The following is a 19,797-nucleotide window of genomic DNA, read 5'->3' on the forward strand; positions in this document are numbered from 1 at the left end:
GGTTTTAAACATAGCGATATCGCTAGCAATATCGCTAAAGCGTCACTGATTTTGTGGCGCAGCAGCGATATCGCTAGCGATATCGCTATATGTGACACTTACCTCCGACCGGCTCCCCTGGCTCCCCCGCTGTCTGTCGCTGATCGTGTAGCTCCATTTCTCGTCGGGCGCTTCCTGCTGGTACCGATGAGCGACGCGTGGACGCGGGCAGAGGACGTCATGGTCGCCGCGTCTGAAAGGTAAGTAACGACCGCTGCTGCATCACTGGTGAGATCTTCCTGTGTGGCAGCTCACTAGCGACCATTTAGCGATGCACCAGCGATCCTGACCGGGTCATATCGTGGTCAGGATTGCTGGTGCGTCGCTAAATGTAACGGGGCCTTTAGTAGTGGACTAATAGAGATAGAATGAAAAATAAAAAAAAACCACACAATCATACAATTTTTTTTATTACCGATCACAATAAATAATCAGTTCACTATTGTACGGGTTGTGTCATTACAGAGATACCAACCATTCCATGTTATTTACTGATTTGTGACATTTACTTTTAGGTGTAAATTAAATTTAAATAATTTGTAATCATTTTTCATTATTTTTGATAAACGTTATAGAAAAAATAATTCTCTAACTACTATTTTACGCTTTATATACAGGTATATAGAGATGCACTGGTATATAGAAATGTATATCCAAGTTTCAGTTCAATATGCCTTTACAGAAGAAGATTACCATTTAGACCTTTAGGCCGGGTCACACTTGCGAGAAACTCTCACTAGTCTCCCGTCTCAATACCCGGCACTCGGGACCGGAATGTGCGGCTGCATGTATTTCTATGAAAAGAAAAGCAAATTAAATAACTAACAATATGTGAAGGCATCTACAGAGACGAGACAGATACCATGTAGCAAGATTTCTGCAAGCTTTTCTCTAGACTAGGTTTTGAAAACCTCAATGCAGAAAAAAAGGGACATTTTATTTGATGTGGATTCCTCATGGCCTCAACTCCAAACTATTCCTATTCCGCCTGATTTCACAGTTTGTAAACCTGATTAATGCTGTTCCACTAGCTGTGTGCAGGATGAACCGTCAGTCTATCCCACAAAACACGAGTCCTGCTATGCCGCACGGATGGCAGAACACCCAAACAATCTCAGATCTGCAGGCCTGGAACAACCGCCAGATGCCTATTAATTCATGCCCGCATCTAAACATACCTGTAAATAATGCAGAGACTGCAAACATTTTGCAAACTCTTATTAAGAATTGTAGCAAGACCAGCAAATCTACTTGTCAGCATGAGCAAGGAGTAGATAGAATAACAGCACAATGGGGAAATGGGAAATTCCTAGAGGTTGCTAGCTAAATACTAAGCAAACAAAATATTTCCTTTTAGAACATTGAGACTAACACGTGGTGTTACAGCAATAATACTGCAATAATGCAAGCTTTCAGGAATTTCTTCCCGATCTTCATATTGTGCCGTACAGGAGGCAGATGAACTATTTTTTCCACTGTAATTGCAGCGGTGTAAGGGGAACACTGCAATCTTCAGGGATTGATCTTTTATGCAATCTGGATAGTAATACCGCCAGGCATGCATCTGGCTGCACCTAAGCAGATCATTTTTCTCAATAATAACGGAACTATGTGACATGAATGAGATTTGAGCTGCAAAGGTACATGTGAACCTCTGACCGAAACCTAATCCAGAAATTTTTTTTTCTTTTACTATAGGCCTGAAAACTGAAAGACAGGTTTCGCTGTACCGGCGCAGAATACTCACGGCACAGACCACTCCTGCTGGCAATTCAGTGGCTTCTGCTGATGTCACATCAACAGAGCAGCAACTTGACTTCTGCTATGCTGACGTGTGGGTGTGACTGCCAACATCACGCTGATTCACAGCTGTCTCCCCGCTGCCTAACTGCAAGAAACTGCCTGTCAATCAGCATGACGTCAGCAGTGACGCCCCATCTACAGAGCTGCTCTGTTGACGTGGAACAGCTGAATCGCTGGCAGGAGTGGTCACAGTGACCGCTGTGAGCTGACGCCTGATAGAACAGGCAGGTAGTTCCCGATGTAATATTTTGAGCCCATAGTAAAAAATATATATATATATATATATATATATATATATATATAACACACACACACACATATATATATATATATATATATATATATATATATATATATACACTCACTGGCCACTTTATTAGGTACACCATGCTAGTAAGGGGTTGGACCCCCTTTTGCCTTCAGAACTGCCTCAATTCTTCGTGGCAGAGATTCAACAAGGTGCTGGAAGCATTCCTCAGAGATTTTGGACCATATTGACATGATGGCATCACACAGTTGGCGCAGATTTGTCGGCTGCACATCCCTGATGCGAATCTCCCGTTCCACCACATCCCAAAGATGCTCTATTGGATTGAGATCTGGTGACTGAGGAGGCCATTTGAGTACAGTAAACTCATTGTCATGTTCAAGAAACCAATCTGAGATGATTCGAGCTTTATGACATGGCGCATTATCCTGCTGAAAGTAGCCATCAGATGTTGGGTACATTGTGGTCATAAAGGGATGGACATGGTCAGCAACAATACTCAGGTAGGCTGTGGCGTTGCAACGATGCTCAATTGGTACCAAGGGGCCCAAAGAGTGCCCAGAAAAAATTCCCCACACCATGACACCACCACCACCAGCCTGAACCGTTGATACAAGGCAGGATGGATCCATGCTTTCATGTTGTTTACGCCAAATTCTGACCCTACCATCCGAATGTCGCAGCAGAAATCGAGACTCATCAGACCAGGCAACGTTTTTCCAATCTTCTACTGTCCAATTTCGATGAGCTTGTGCAAATTGTAGCCTCAGTTTCCTGTTCTTAGCTGAGAGGAGTGGTACCCAGTGTGGTCTTCTGCTGCTGTAGCCCATCTGCCTCAAAGTTCAACGCACTGTGCGTTCAGAGATGCTCTTCTGCCTACCTTGGTTGTAACGGGTGGCAATTTGAGTCACTGTTGCCTTTCTATCAGCTCGAACCAGTCTGCCCATTCTCCTCTGACCTCTGGCATCAACATGGCATTTCCGGCCACAGAACTGCCGCTCACTGGATTTTTTTTCTTTTTCGGACCATTCTCTGTAAACCCTAGAGATGGTTGTGCGTGAAAATCCCAGTAGATCAGCAGTTTCTGAAATTCTCAGACCAGCCCTTCTGGCACCAACAATCATGCCACGTTCAAAGGCACTCAAATCACCTTTCTTCCCCATACTGATGCTCGGTTTGAACTGCAGGAGATTGTCTTGACCATGTCTACATGCCTAAATGCACTGAGTTGCCGCCATGTGATTGGCTGATTAGAAATTAAGTCTTAACACACAGTTGGACAGGTGTACCTAATAAAGTGGCCAGTGAGTGTATATATATATGTCACAGGCAACCCCTCTAAGTGATATGTTACTGTGGTACTTTAGTTACCATACTTCTAGCCACAGGCCAGAACAAGTGAATAGGTTTCCCATAGTCCAAGGCCAGCATTATGTTGGATGGTGCCCCACAGAATACATTCGATTGACGCCCCTTTCCTTCGGTTATTTAGCGAAGCTCTCCCAACAATTTTTTCCCCTAATCTTTTCTAATATGTAGATAGCGTGGTGTAAGTGCAATAACCTTTTAAGGACCAGAGACGCTTTTTTCATTTTAAAATGATGAAAAATATGAAATTCCACCATTATTTTTGCTTTTTTTTTTGTTTTTATGACATTTGTTGTGCAGTAAAAATGACCTGAGAACATATTTTGTTCACCTCAGCGAAATTATGGTGATAACAAGCTTGCATGGATTTTTTTTTGTCTATTTAAGTGATAAATGAAAATGTAGAATTTTGTAACTTTTATTTTTTTGCTTTCTGTCCCTATTTTCTGATACCCATAACATTTTTATTTTTCTGTTGATGGAGTGGTGTGAGGGCTTGCATGTGGTAAGCTGACGTCTTCACTGATACCAATTTATTATTATTATTATTATTAATTTATATAGCACCATTGGTTCCATGGTGCTGTACATGAGAAGGGGTTACATACAAATTACAGATATCACTTACAGTAAACTAACAATGGTAGACTGATACAGAGGGGAGAGAGGACCCTGCCCTTTCGGGCTTACATGCTACAGGATGGTGGGGAAGGAGACAGTAGGTTGAGGGGTTGCAATAGCTCCGGTGTTGGTGAGGCGGTAGCTCGGATGATGTTGAGGTGGCCGTGTCATTACAGGCTGTAAGCTTTCCTGAAGAGATGGGTTTTCAGGTTCAGTTTGCACGATCCAAATGTGGTGGATAACCGGACGTGTTGGGCACAGAATTCCAGAGGATGGGGGATATTCGGGAGAAGTCTTGGAGGCGATTGAGTGAGGAGCAAATATGCGTGGAGGAGAGAAGGAGGTCTTGGGAGGACTGGAGATTACGTGAGGGAAGATATTGGGAGATTAGTTCGGAAATATACTGAGGAGAACGGTTATGGATGGCTTTGTATTTCACTAATTTGAGCTACATATGACTTCTGTTCACTTTTTATTGGATTTTTTAGGCAGGTGATGTGACCAAAATAAGAAGAAACACACTGCTTGCACTGAGATTTTTTTTTTGTCTATAAAGTACTTACCATAGGAGTTAAGTTTATATTTTGATAGCTTGGACTGTAGCAGACACGACAATACCAATTATGTTTTGTTTTTTTTTCTCATTTCTTTATTTTTAATGAGGGAAAAACAGGGAGGCAAGTTGAATTTTTAGATAGTTATTGCTTTAAAACTTTTTTAAATTATTTTTTACATTGTTTAAGTACCCTTGAAGAACTTGAACCTGCAATCGTCTGTTAGTTCATACTATGTACAGCAGAATCACAGCATTGCAATATATAATACATAGGAGTACCAAGATGGCAGTGATATGGGCCTTCAGCAGGTCCTTGGCTGTTTTAGCTAAACATTTGTGCGGATACCACTGCTATATTCCAATATAATGTGATGTGATGGAGACATTTGGATGCATCTATAGAGTACACACATGTAAAGAAAAAACAATTGCCACGTATAGAATCTACTAATTTCACCCATTAGTTTGATTTTAAACATGCAGCAAGATAAGAAGCCGGCTCTGCTGTGAACAGGCATTCTGTGCACAACGGACAAGATAATTGATTTAAATGAGACATATGCTGTTCCCACTGGATTTGTACAGAAGGCGGCTGAGAAATTAGTGTAACCCTTAAACACCCAGACACTTTGTAAGATACATCACAAAGTTGCTTATTTTCAGGTGTTCTATAGATTTATGAAATTAAAATTAAATAGACGATTATGCTATAAGAATGCAGAAATCCATAAACAGTGTATCCTCCAAAAATCAGTAAGGTCAGCAGGCAAAAATCCTGTCAGAAACTTAAATGGTCGTGTACTTTGCTCATGGCTGATAAATAGTCACAGCCGAGAGGCCAAGAGAGTTCAAAACACATTTTATGGGCAGTCCTGAGGTAAATTACCTATGTTACTTGCATGAGGCATGTCTGTCTACAACCTCATTTACATGTACACAAATAAGGCCCGATTCTCATCACCGTTTGGTCAGTGTGTCAGTTATTACCGTCAGCGTTTGGTCAGTGTGTCAGTTATTACCGTCAATGTTTGGTCAGTGTGTCAATTATTACCATCTGCTTTTGGTCAGTGTGTCAGTTAATACCATCTGCGTTTGGTCAGTGTGTCAGTTATTACCGTCAATGTTTGGTCAGTGTGTCAGTTATTACCGTCAGCGTTTGGTCAGTGTGTCAGTTAATACCATCTGCGTTTGGTCAGTGTGTCAGTTATTACCGTCAGCGTTTGGTCAGTATGTCAGTTATTACCGTCAGCGTTTGGTCAGTGTGTCAGTTATTACCGTCAGCGTTTGGTCAGTATGTCAGTTATTACCGTCAGCGTTTGGTCAGTGTGTCAGTTATTACCATCAATGTTTGGTCAGTGTGTCAGTTATTACCGTCAAGGTTTGGTCAGTGTGTCAGTTATTACCGTCAAGGTTTGGTCAGTGTGTCAGTTATTACCATCAATGTTTGGTCAGTGCGTCTTTTTTTTTATACTGCCATACACATGACCAACGTTTCGGACTGCATCAGTGTGCTAACCATGATTTTAATAGACCAACAGTCAATGAAAATAATGACACGGCTCAAAAATAGACACGTGGATGTGATTTTTGTTTTTGCTAACTGCATTTGGTCAGTGTTTCAGTTATTACAGTCAGCGTTTGGTCAGTGAGTCAGTTATTACCATCAACGTTTGGTCAGTGTGTCAGTTATTACCATCAACGTTTGGTCAGTGTTTCAGTTATTACCATCAACGTTTGGTCAGTGTTTCAGTTATTACCATCGTTTGGTCAGTGTGTCAGTTATTACCATCAGTGTTTGGTCAGTGTGCCAGTTATTGCCATCAACGTTTGGTCAGTGTGTCAGTTATTACCATCTGCATTTGGTCAGTGTGTCAGTTATTACCATCTGCATTTGGTCAGTGTGTCAGTTATTACCATCTGCATTTGGTCAGTGTGTCAGTTATTGCCATCAGCGTTTGGTCAGTGTGTCAGTTATTACCATCAACGTTTGGTCAGTGTGTCAGTTATTACCATCTGCATTTGGTCAGTGAGTCAGTTATTACCATCAGCATTTGGTCAGTGTGTCACTTATTGCCATCAACGTTTGGTCAGTGTGTCAGTTATTACCATCAACGTTTGGTCAGTGTGTCAGTTATTACCATCTGCATTTGGTCAGTGTGTCAGCTATTGCCATCAGCGTTTGGTCAGTGTGTCAGTTATTACCATCTGCATTTGGTCAGTGTGTCACTTATTGCCATCAACGTTTGGTCAGTGTGTCAGTTATTACCATCAGCATTTGGTCAGTGTGTCACTTATTGCCATCAACGTTTGGTCAGTGTGTCAGTTATTACCATCAGCGTTTGGTCAGTGTGTCAGTTATTGCCATCAGCGTTTGGTCAGTGTGTCAGTTATTACCATCAACGTTTGGTCAGTGTGTCACTTATTGCCATCAACGTTTGGTCAGTGAGTCAGTTATTTCCATCAGTGTTTGGTCAGTGTGTCAGTTATTGCCATCAACGTTTGGTCAGTGTGTCAGTTATTACCATCAGCGTTTTGTCAGTGTGTCAGTTATTACCATCTGCATTTGGTCAGTGTGTCAGTTATTGCCATCAGCGTTTGGTCAGTGTGTCAGTTATTACCATCAGCGTTTTGTCAGTGTGTCAGTTATTGCCATCAGCGTTTGGTCAGTGTGTCAGTTATTACCATCAGCTTTTTGTCAGTGTGTCAGTTATTGCCATCAGCGTTTGGTCAGCGTGTCAGTTATTACCATCAGCGTTTTGTCAGTGTGTCAGTTATTGCCATCAGTGTTTGGTCAGTGTGTCAGTTATTACCATCAGCTTTTTGTCAGTGTGTCAGTTATTGCCATCAACGTTTGGTCAGTGTGTCAGTTATTGCCATCAACGTTTGGTCAGTGTGTCACTTATTGCTATCAACGTTTGGTCAGTGAGTCAGTTATTGCCATCAGCGTTTGGTCAGTGTGTCAGTTATTACCATCTGCATTTGGTCAGTGTGTCAGTTATTGCCATCAGCGTTTGGTCAGTGTGTCAGTTATTACCATCAACGTTTGGTCAGTGTGTCAGTTATTACCATCTGCATTTGGTCAGTGTGTCAGTTATTGCCATCAGCGTTTGGTCAGTGTGTCAGTTATTACCATCAGCGTTTGGTCAGTGTGTCAGTTATTACCATCAACGTTTGGTCAGTGTGTCAGTTATTACCATCTGCATTTGGTCAGTGTGTCACTTATTACCATCAGCGTTTGGTCAGTGTGTCAGTTATTACCATCAGCATTTGGTCAGTGTGTCACTTATTGCCATCAACGTTTGGTCAGTGTGTCAGTTATTACCATCAGCATTTGGTCAGTGTGTCAGTTATTGCCATCAGCGCTTGGTCAGTGTGTCAGTTATTACCATCAACGTTTGGTCAGTGTGTCACTTATTGCCATCAACGTTTGGTCAGTGAGTCAGTTATTACCATCAACGTTTGGTCAGTGTGTCAGTTATTACCATCTGCATTTGGTCAGTGTGTCAGTTATTGCCATCAACGTTTGGTCAGTGTGTCAGTTATTACCATCAGCATTTGGTCAGTGTGTCACTTATTGCCATCAACGTTTGGTCAGTGTGTCAGTTATTACCATCAACGTTTGGTCAGTGTGTCACTTATTGCCATCAACGTTTGGTCAGTGAGTCAGTTATTGCCATCAGCGTTTGGTCAGTGTGTCAGTTATTACCATCAACGTTTGGTCAGTGTGTCAGTTATTACCATCTGCATTTGGTCAGTGTGTCAGTTATTGCCATCAGCGTTTGGTCAGTGTGTCAGTTATTACCATCTGCATTTGGTCAGTGTGTCAGTTATTGCCATCAGCGTTTGGTCAGTGTGTCAGTTATTACCATCAGCGTTTGGTCAGTGTGTCAGTTATTACCATCAACGTTTGGTCAGTGTGTCAGTTATTACCATCTGCATTTGGTCAGTGTGTCACTTATTGCCATCAACGTTTGGTCAGTGTGTCAGTTATTACCATCAGCATTTGGTCAGTGTGTCACTTATTGCCATCAACGTTTGGTCAGTGTGTCAGTTATTACCATCAGCATTTGGTCAGTGTGTCAGTTATTGCCATCAGCGCTTGGTCAGTGTGTCAGTTATTACCATCAACGTTTGGTCAGTGTGTCACTTATTGCCATCAACGTTTGGTCAGTGAGTCAGTTATTACCATCAGTGTTTGGTCAGTGTGTCACTTATTGCCATCAACGTTTGGTCAGTGTGTCAGTTATTGCCATCAGCGTTTGGTCAGTGTGTCACTTATTGCTATCAACGTTTGGTCAGTGAGTCAGTTATTGCCATCAGCGTTTGGTCAGTGTGTCAGTTATTACCATCAACGTTTGGTCAGTGTGTCAGTTATTACCATCTGCATTTGGTCAGTGTGTCAGTTATTGCCATCAGCGTTTGGTCAGTGTGTCAGTTATTGCCATCAGCGTTTGGTCAGTGTGTCAGTTATTACCATCAACGTTTGGTCAGTGTGTCACTTATTGCCATCAACGTTTGGTCAGTGAGTCAGTTATTACCATCAGTGTTTGGTCAGTGTGTCAGTTATTGCCATCAGCGTTTGGTCAGTGTGTCAGTTATTACCATCAGCGTTTTGTCAGTGTGTCAGTTATTACCATCTGCATTTGGTCAGTGTGTCAGTTATTGCCATCAGCGTTTGGTCAGTGTGTCAGTTATTACCATCAACGTTTGGTCAGTGTGTCACTTATTGCCATCAACGTTTGGTCAGTGAGTCAGTTATTACCATCAGTGTTTGGTCAGTGTGTCAGTTATTGCCATCAGCGTTTGGTCAGTGTGTCAGTTATTACCATCAGCGTTTTGTCAGTGTGTCAGTTATTACCATCTGCATTTGGTCAGTGTGTCAGTTATTACCATCAGCGTTTGGTCAGTGTGTCAGTTATTGCCATCAGCGTTTTGTCAGTGTGTCAGTTATTACCATCAGCTTTTTGTCAGTGTGTCAGTTATTGCCATCAGCGTTTGGTCAGCGTGTCAGTTATTACCATCAGCGTTTTGTCAGTGTGTCAGTTATTGCCATCAGTGTTTGGTCAGTGTGTCAGTTATTACCATCAGCTTTTTGTCAGTGTGTCAGTTATTGCCATCAACGTTTGGTCAGTGTGTCAGTTATTACCATCAACGTTTGGTCAGTGTGTCACTTATTGCTATCAACGTTTGGTCAGTGAGTCAGTTATTGCCATCAGCGTTTGGTCAGTTATTACCATCTGCATTTGGTCAGTGTGTCAGTTATTACCATCAACGTTTGGTCAGTGTGTCAGTTATTACCATCTGCATTTGGTCAGTGTGTCAGTTATTGCCATCAGCGTTTGGTCAGTGTGTCAGTTATTGCCATCAGCGTTTGGTCAGTGTGTCAGTTATTACCATCAACGTTTGGTCAGTGTGTCACTTATTGCCATCAACGTTTGGTCAGTGAGTCAGTTATTACCATCAGTGTTTGGTCAGTGTGTCAGTTATTGCCATCAACGTTTGGTCAGTGTGTCAGTTATTGCCATCAGCGTTTGGTCAGTGTGTCAGTTATTACCATCAGCGTTTTGTCAGTGTGTCAGTTATTACCATCTGCATTTGGTCAGTGTGTCAGTTATTGCCATCAGCGTTTGGTCAGTGTGTCAGTTATTACCATCAGCGTTTTGTCAGTGTGTCAGTTATTGCCATCAGTGTTTGGTCAGTGTGTCAGTTATTACCATCAGCTTTTTGTCAGTGTGTCAGTTATTGCCATCAGCGTTTGGTCAGTGTGTCAGTTATTACCATCAGCGTTTTGTCAGTGTGTCAGTTATTGCCATCAGTGTTTGGTCAGTGTGTCAGTTATTACCATCAGCTTTTTGTCAGTGTGTCAGTTATTGCCATCAACGTTTGGTCAGTGTGTCAGTTATTACCATCAACGTTTGGTCAGTGTGTCACTTATTGCTATCAACGTTTGGTCAGTGAGTCAGTTATTGCCATCAGCGTTTGGTCAGTGTGTCAGTTATTACCATCAACGTTTGGTCAGTGTGTCAGTTATTACCATCTGCATTTGGTCATTGTGTCAGTTATTGCCATCAGCGTTTGGTCAGTGTGTCAGTTATTACCATCAACGTTTGGTCAGTGTGTCAGTTATTACCATCAGTGTTTGGTCAGCGTGTCACTTATTGCCATTACCGTTTGGTCAGTGTGTCAGTTATTACCATCAGCATTTGGTCAGTGTGTCACTTATTGCCATCAACGTTTGGTCAGTGTGTCAGTTATTACCATCAGTGTTTGGTCAGTGTGTCAGTTATTGCCATCAGCGTTTGGTCAGTGTGTCAGTTATTACCATCAACGTTTGGTCAGTGTGTCAGTTATTACCATCAACGTTTGGTCAGTGTGTCACTTATTGCCATCAACGTTTGGTCAGTGAGTCAGTTATTACCATCAGTGTTTGGTCAGTGTGTCAGTTATTGCCATCAACGTTTGGTCAGTGTGTCAGTTATTACCATCTGCATTTGGTCAGTGAGTCAGTTATTACCATCAGTGTTTGGTCAGTGTGTCAGTTATTGCCATCAGCGTTTGGTCAGTGTGTCAGTTATTACCATCAGCGTTTTGTCAGTGTGTCAGTTATTACCATCTGCATTTGGTCAGTGTGTCAGTTATTGCCATCAGCGTTTGGTCAGTGTGTCAGTTATTACCATCAGCGTTTTGTCAGTGAGTCAGTTATTACCATCAGTGTTTGGTCAGTGTGTCAGTTATTGCCATCAGCGTTTGGTCAGTGTGTCAGTTATTACCATCAGCGTTTTGTCAGTGTGTCAGTTATTACCATCAGCGTTTGGTCAGTGTGTCAGTTATTACCATCAGCTTTTTGTCAGTGTGTCAGTTATTACCATCAACGTTTGGTCAGTGTGTCACTTACTGCCATCAATGTTTGGTCAGTGAGTCAGTTATTGCCATCAGCGTTTGGTCAGTGTGTCAGTTATTACCATCTGCATTTGGTCAGTGTGTCAGTTATTGCCATCAGCGTTTGGTCAGTGTGTCAGTTATTACCATCAGCGTTTTGTCAGTGTGTCAGTTATTACCATCTGCATTTGGTCAGTGTGTCAGTTATTACCATCAGCGTTTTGTCAGTGTGTCAGTTATTGCCATCAGTGTTTGGTCAGTGTGTCAGTTATTACCATCACCTTTTTGTCAGTGTGTCAGTTATTGCCACCAGCGTTTGGTCAGTGTGTCAGTTATTACCATCAGCTTTTTGTCAGTGTGTCAGTTATTGCCATCAACGTTTGGTCAGTGTGTCAGTTATTACCATCAACGTTTGGTCAGTGTGTCAGTTATTACCATCAACGTTTGGTCAGTGTGTCACTTACTGCCATCAACGTTTGGTCAGTGAGTCAGTTATTGCCATCAGCGTTTGGTCAGTGTGTCAGTTATTACCATCAACGTTTGGTCAGTGTGTCAGTTATTACCATCTGCATTTGGTCAGTGTGTCAGTTATTGCCATCAGCGTTTGGTCAGTGTGTCAGTTATTACCATCAACGTTTGGTCAGTGAGTCAGTTATTGCCATCAGCGTTTGGTCAGTGTGTCAGTTATTACCATCAACGTTTGGTCAGTGTGTCAGTTATTACCATCTGCATTTGGTCAGTGTGTCAGTTATTGCCATCAGCGTTTGGTCAGTGAGTCAGTTATTGCCATCAGCGTTTGGTCAGTGTGTCAGTTATTACCATCAACGTTTGGTCAGTGTGTCAGTTATTACCATCTGCATTTGGTCAGTGTGTCAGTTATTGCCATCAGCGTTTGGTCAGTGTGTCAGTTATTACCATCAACGTTTGGTCAGTGTGTCAGTTATTACCATCTGCATTTGGTCAGTGTGTCAGTTATTGCCATCAGCGTTTGGTCAGTGTGTCAGTTATTACCATCAACGTTTGGTCAGTGTGTCAGTTATTACCATCAGCATTTGGTCAGTGTGTCACTTATTGCCATCAACGTTTGGTCAGTGTGTCAGTTATTGCCATCAGCGTTTGGTCAGTGTGTCAGTTATTACCATCAACGTTTGGTCAGTGTGTCACTTATTGCCATCAACGTTTGGTCAGTGAGTCAGTTATTACCATCAGTGTTGGTCAGTGAGTCAGTTATTACCATCAGCGTTTGGTCAGTGTGTCAGTTATTACCATCAGCGTTTGGTCAGTGTGTCAGTTATTACCATCAACGTTTGGTCAGTGTGTCAGTTATTACCATCTGCATTTGGTCAGTGTGTCAGTTATTGCCATCAGCGTTTGGTCAGTGTGTCAGTTATTACCATCAACGTTTGGTCAGTGTGTCAGTTATTACCATCAGCATTTGGTCAGTGTGTCACTTATTGCCATCAACGTTTGGTCAGTGTGTCAGTTATTGCCATCAGCGTTTGGTCAGTGTGTCAGTTATTACCATCAACGTTTGGTCAGTGTGTCACTTATTGCCATCAACGTTTGGTCAGTGAGTCAGTTATTACCATCAGTGTTGGTCAGTGAGTCAGTTATTGCCATCAACGTTTGGTCAGTGTGTCAGTTATTACCATCAGCGTTTTGTCAGTGTGTCAGTTATTACCATCTGCATTTGGTCAGTGTGTCAGTTATTGCCATCAGCGTTTGGTCAGTGTGTCAGTTATTACCATCTGCATTTGGTCAGTGTGTCAGTTATTACCATCAACGTTTGGTCAGTGTGTCAGTTATTACCATCAGCGTTTGGTCAGTGTGTCAGTTATTACCATCAGCGTTTTGTCAGTGTGTCAGTTATTGCCATCAGTGTTTGGTCAGTGTGTCAGTTATTGCCATCAGCGTTTGGTCAGTGTGTCAGTTATTACCATCAGCGTTTTGTCAGTAATATTCATGTGTGAAAAATTAAAATGTCAAAGTTTCTCCTATTCATTGCAATGATGCACACCGACAGCACCATAGAAAAGCAGGCAGCTGGCAGCACTCTCCAAAAGAATGTGAAAAACCCAAGACTCAAAGGAACCCATTTCGAAACTATAAAAATGGTCGTTTTTTTTTTTATACTGCCATACACATGACCAACGTTTCGGACTGCATCAGTGTGCTAACCATGATTTTAATAGACCAACAGTCAATGAAAATAATGACACGGCTCAAAAATAGACACGTGGATGTGATTTTTTTTTTTTTGCTACCTGTTCCCAAAGCAGTGAAAACCACGAGTTAGAGGTTATATGATTAAAAAAAGACACGTCCATCAAGTTCAACCGAAGTATGGGAAATGATAAAGGGGTGGTGGTAGTCACACCCTGGCGTTAATGGCAGAGGGGCTGAAAAGTCTGCTTTGCTATTACGGATTTTGCATTGGGACCCAAGTTGCATCTATGGTTATTATTATTAATTTATAACGCTATTTATTCCATGGCGCTTTACATGTGAGGAGGGGTATACATAATAAAAACAAGTACAGTGGTCTGAAACAATACAAATCATGACTGGTACAGGATGAGAGAGGACCCTGCCCGCGAGGGCTCACAATCTACATGGGATGGGTGAGGATACAGTAGGCGAGGGTAGAGCTGGTGGTGCAGCAGTTTGGTGGATCGATGGTTAATGCAGGTTGTAGGCTTGTCGGAAGAGGTAGGTCTTCAGGTTCTTTTTGAAGGTTTCCATGGTAAGCAAGAGTTTGATATGTTGTGGCAGAGAGTTCCAGAGCAGGGGGGATGCGCGGGAGAAATTGTATGTGATTGTGGGAAGAGGAGATAAGAGGGAAGTAGGGAAGGAAATCTTGTGAGGATCGGAGGTTGCGTGCAGGTAAGTACAGGGAGACGAAGTCACAGATGTATGGAGGACTCAGGTTGTGGATGGCTTTGTATGTCATGGTTAGGGCTTTGAACTGGAGTCTTTCGGTAATGGGGAGCCAGTGCAGGAATTAAGAGGGGAGAGTCCGGGGAATAGCAGGGGGACAGGTGGATTAGTCGGGCAGCAGAGTTTACAATAGATTGGAGGGGTGCGAGAGTGTTAGAGGGGAGGCCACAGAGCAAGAGGTTGCAGTAGTCAAGGTAGGGGATGATGAGGGCATGGACTAGGGTTTTTGCAGATTCTTGGTTGAGGAATGTACTTGAGGAATGTACGGATCCGTGGAATATTTTTGAGTTGAAGTCAGCAGGAACTGGAAAGGGCTTATATATGTGGTTTGAAAGAGAAATCAGTGTCAAGGATAACCCCCAGGCAGCGAGCTTGTGGGACTGGGGAGACTGAGCAGCCGTTTACTTTAATGGATAGATCTGTTGGGGGGGGTGAAGTGAGATGGGGGAAAGATGATGAATTCTGTTTTGTCCATATTAAGTTTTAGAAATCTAGCAGAGAAGAAGGATGAAATAGCGGACAGTCATTGTCAGTTTCTGGTTAGTAGGTTGGTGATATCTGGTCCAAAGATTTAGATCTGTGAGTAATCAGCATAGAGGTGATACTGAAAGCCGTGAGATTCTATGAGCTGTCCCAGGCCGAAGGTGTAAATGGAGAAGAGCAGGGGCCCTAGGACTGAACCTTGTGGGACTCCGACAGGGTGCACGGTGAGGAGGTGGCGTGCGAGTGGGAGACGCTTAATGTCCGGTCTGTTAGGTATGACGCGATCCAAGATATGGCCAAGTCTGTGATGCCAAGAGATGAGAAGGTCTGTAGTAATAGGGAATAGTCCACTGTGTCAAAAGGCAGAGGACAGGTCCAGGAGGAGGAGGACAGAGTAGTGTTGCTTGGCCTCGGCGGTTAATAGGTCATTGGTGACCTTAGTTAAGGCAGTTTCAGTGGAGTGATGTGGCCAGAAGCCAGATTGTAAGCGGTCGAAGAGGGAGCAAGAAGAGAGGTGACAGTTCAAGATGGACGTGTTGTTCCAGTAGTTTTGAGACATAGGGGAGAAGTGATATAGGGCGATAGCTAGATACAGAGGATGGGTTAAGAGAGGGCTTTTTGAAGATAGGTGTGATTGAGGCATGTTTAAAGCTTGAGGGAAAAACACAAGTTGTTAGTGATAGGTTGAAGAGATGGGTTAGGGTTGGGATGAAGACCGTAGTAATAAATGTATGCTTATCGTTAACTGAGTGATTCCGTACTGTTCAATACATATGATCATCTGATTTCTGCAGGGCTGTGGAGTCGGTGCTCATTTTGGTGGAGTCGGAGTTGGAGTCGGTATAAAATGGACCGACTCCTAAAATATATAATAAATTGGGTACAGTAGTTCAATGCAGAATGTGCTGAATATTTTTTCATAGGAATTTGGGAAAGTTATGAAATGTCCTATAAATGGCTGTTCTATTCCTGATCTAAGGCTACATTCACACACAGCGTTTTTGAGTATACGTTTTTCAGTTGCAAAAGCAGATCAGCTTTTTAAAAAACGGCATCACCTGAAAGGTTTTTGAGCTCATAGATAATGTTTTCAATAGCAAAAGCAGATTAGAAATCTGCTCTATCTATATATCCATTTATCCATATCTGTCTATCCATATCATATCTGTACCAAAAAGAATGAAAGCCGGATAGCACACAGACTAACACTCCTTTTTTTATCACCAGTCAGGTACACCTCATAGCTGCCCAAAAGGACGCCCAGGACAGCCATTGCTCGTCTTCAGTAACACATCATCAATTGATAGTTGGAATAAATAGACTGCATTCACCACCACATGTTCTTAAGGTGCAGGCTTTATTTTAAAGTGTAGGGGTGTGCAGTATGAGGTTCTGCAGTAGCGGAGGTGTGCAGTATGAAATTCTGCAGAACAGTATGAGGTTCTGCCCCCCCCAGGTTTGATCCTGGCTACACCCATAGTGTGAATGTAGCCTGAGGATCTAGGCTTTATCTTAGCCGAGATAAGTCATAGTGTGTGTGTGTGTGTGTGTGTGTGTGTGTGTGTGTGTGTGTGTGTGTGTGTGTGTGTGTGTGTGTGTATATATATATATATATATATATATATATATATATATATATATATATATACACACATACACGGTACAGACCAAAAGTTTGGACACACCTTCTCATTCAAAGAGTTTTCTTTTATTTCATGACTATGAAAATTGTAGATTCACTTTGAAGGCATCAAAACTATGAATTAACACATGTGCAATTATATAATTAACAAAAAACTTTGAAACAACGTAAAATATGTCTTATATTCTAGGTTCTTCAAAGTAGCCACCTTTTGCTTTGATTTCTGCTTTGCACACTCTTGGCATTCCCTTGATGAGCTTCAAGAGGTAGTCACCGGAAATGTTTTTCACTTCACAGGTGTGCCCTGTCAGGTTTAATAAGTGGGATTTCTTGCCTTATAAATGAGGTTGGGACCATCAGTTGTGTTGTGCAGAAGTCTGGTGGATACACAGCTGATAGTCCTACTGAATAGACTGTTACAATTTGTATTATGGCAAGAAAAAAGCAGCTGAGTAAAGAAAAACAAGTGGCCATCATTACTTTAAGAAATGAAGGTCAGTCAGTCCGAAAAATTGGGAAAACTTTGGAAGTGTCCCCAAGTGCAGTGGCAAAAAACATCAAGCGCTACAAAGAAACTGGCTCACATAAGGACCGCCCCAGGAAAGGAAGATCAAGAGTCACCTCTGCTGCAGAGGATAAGTTCATCCGAGTCACCAGCCTCAGAAATCGCAGGTTAACAGCAGCTCATATTAGAGACCAGGTCAATGCCACACAGAGTTCTAGCAGCAGACACATCTCTACAACAACTGTTAAGAGGAGACTTTGTGCAGCAGGCCTTCATGGTAAAATAGCTGCTAGGAAACCACTGCTAAGGACAGGCAACAAGCAGAAGAGACTTGTTTGGGCTAAAGAACACAAGGAATGGACATTAGACCTGTGGAAATCTGTGCTTTGGTCTGATGAGTCCAAATTTGAGATCTTTGGTTCCAACCACCATGTCTTTGTGCGATGCAGAAAAGGTGAACGGATGGACTCTACATGCCTGGTTCCCACCGTGAAGCATGGAGGAGGTGAGATGGTGTGGGGGTGCTTTGCTGGTGACACGGTTGGGGATTTATTCAAAATTGAAGGCATACTGAACCAGCATGGCTACCACAGCATCTTGCAGCGGCATGCTATTCCATCCGGTTTGCGTTTAGTTGGACCATCATTTATTTTTCAACAGGACAATGACCCCAAACACACCTCCAGGCTGTGTAAGGGCTATTTGACCAAGAAGGAGAGTGATCGGGTGCTACGCCAGATGACCTGGCCTCCACAGTCACCAGACCTGAACCCAATCGAGATGGTTTGGGGTGAGCTGGACCGCAGAGTAAAGGCAAAAGGGCCAACAAGTGCTAAGCATCTCTGGGAACTCCTTCAAGACTGTTGGAAGACCATTTCACACTTTTTTGTTAATTATATAATTCCACATGTGTTAATTCATTGTTTTGATGCCTTCAGAGTGAATCTACAATTTTCATAGTCATGAAAATAAAGAAATCTCTTTGAATGAGAAGGTGTGTCCAAACTTTGGGCTGTACCGTATGTATGTAATCGATATTATACAGTGTATTACATATTTACAATTTATTACAGTTTTTTGTGTTCTAAAGTTGTATTCCAATAAATAGAGATTATGTTCTATCTAAATATCTTGATTATTGGATCATAGAAATGATTAAATATCTGATGTTCACATTGTACTACAATAAATTTTTCACTTAAATATAAGCAATATATGTGGGAGTCGGAGTCGGTGTAAGGGAAATTGAGGAGTCGGAGTCGCAGGTTTGGCTTACCGGCTCCACAGCCCTGGATTTCTCATACTACCTGAGAAACCAATTGTATCCCCTCCACCATCAAGGTGAGGCCTTCGTTCCCTGATGCATTGAGTACAGCATTTCCCACCTTACTCACCCATTTTAACCCCTCTATTACTTCCAATGTTATAGCTGTAGGTTTGTCAGAATCGGTGAGTTTTAATTTTCACTGTTATATGGGGAAGTACAATAGGCCAGTTGTTCCTCTTTTCATTCACATTCAGCGTGAACAGATAAAATAGTCAGGAAGTAAGCTGGGGCTGTGAAATATCCTCTACAAACAGAACAAAGTCATATAGCGAATCCCCGGCCAGCAGTGTGAGGCGATACCAGTCACTGAGTTACATTATCATGGTACAGCTTATCTAGCAGACACATCCAGGCAGCTAGGAGGAAAAAGGCTGTTGTCCAAAGACGTCATTGATGCACATGGACAAAATGCTTAGGTATTAATTAAAAAAGGTGTTGCTCACAGGATCGATAAGACATAGTCCGGTTCCCAAAGGAACAAGCACAAGCTTTAGCTTCAAGTTGGCAACTATTGCCAACAACACAATACCCCCAGGGTGTCTAAAGTAACTTAATCACTGCGCGAAGACAAATATAACCTATGCTTCAGAGAATGTCATACTCATCTATAGTCTGCCATGTGGAACCTACTAGATGATTACAATGAAGGCATAATTAACAAACCATATATGAAGAGGCCAGGTTCCTGCTATCTTCCTGGGCTTGCATTCGTTCGTATGCAAGGCTCCTCTGGCAATTACAAGGTTTACAATGAACAATTATTTCCTGTGAGGCCTAGTGATTATGCCTCATGTGATGTCAGGAGATTTTGGGGGCCTTCTAAATGTCACAGGTACCCAGGATGCTGGCATTCAAGTTGGAAGGATCCTGATGCAACTGCCATGGCCATCATGGATGCTGCACCAACCAAGTGTTTTGCTTATCTCCAATTTTAGTTCTTTGGTCAGCTTTAAGGTTGGCGGACAAGAAAAATTTCTAACTGGCCAAATCACGCTATGAATACTGCAGAACCATATCAGCCAGACAAGTTTACCAAGGCTTTAAAATTCATAATCTATCCTCAGGGGGAAGGCTGACTTTCGACACCCCCTGCAATCAGCTGTTTGGAGAGGCCAGAATGATCACATGAGCTCCACTTCCCCCTTGTTGATTTACCAGGTACTCCTCTGTACATCCCATTCTTATGATTTTTTTTTTTTATATTAAAGTGGCCTAAATTCCAACAATAGTAAAAAAAGTCCAAGTGGGATTTCAGTATAACATAAGTATACAGTAATAATTGTAACATAGGTACAGTGCCTTGCGAAAGTATTCGTCTCCCTGGAACTTTTCAACCTTTTCGCACATATCATGCTTCAAACATAAAAGT

General features: G+C 42.3%; 1 protein-coding gene across 2 annotated transcripts in view; it reads right to left on the reverse strand.

Annotated features, from left to right (window-relative positions):
* Positions 1-19,797, reverse strand: part of DAPK1 (death associated protein kinase 1) — a 207,073-nt gene that overhangs the window by 153,213 nt on the left and 34,063 nt on the right. The gene's annotated exons all lie outside the window — the stretch shown is intronic.

This window comes from Dendrobates tinctorius, unplaced genomic scaffold (genome assembly GCF_039654945.1).
Source record: "Dendrobates tinctorius isolate UK_male_01 unplaced genomic scaffold, ASM3965494v1 ptg000144l, whole genome shotgun sequence".
Classification (NCBI taxonomy): Eukaryota; Metazoa; Chordata; class Amphibia; order Anura; family Dendrobatidae; genus Dendrobates; species Dendrobates tinctorius.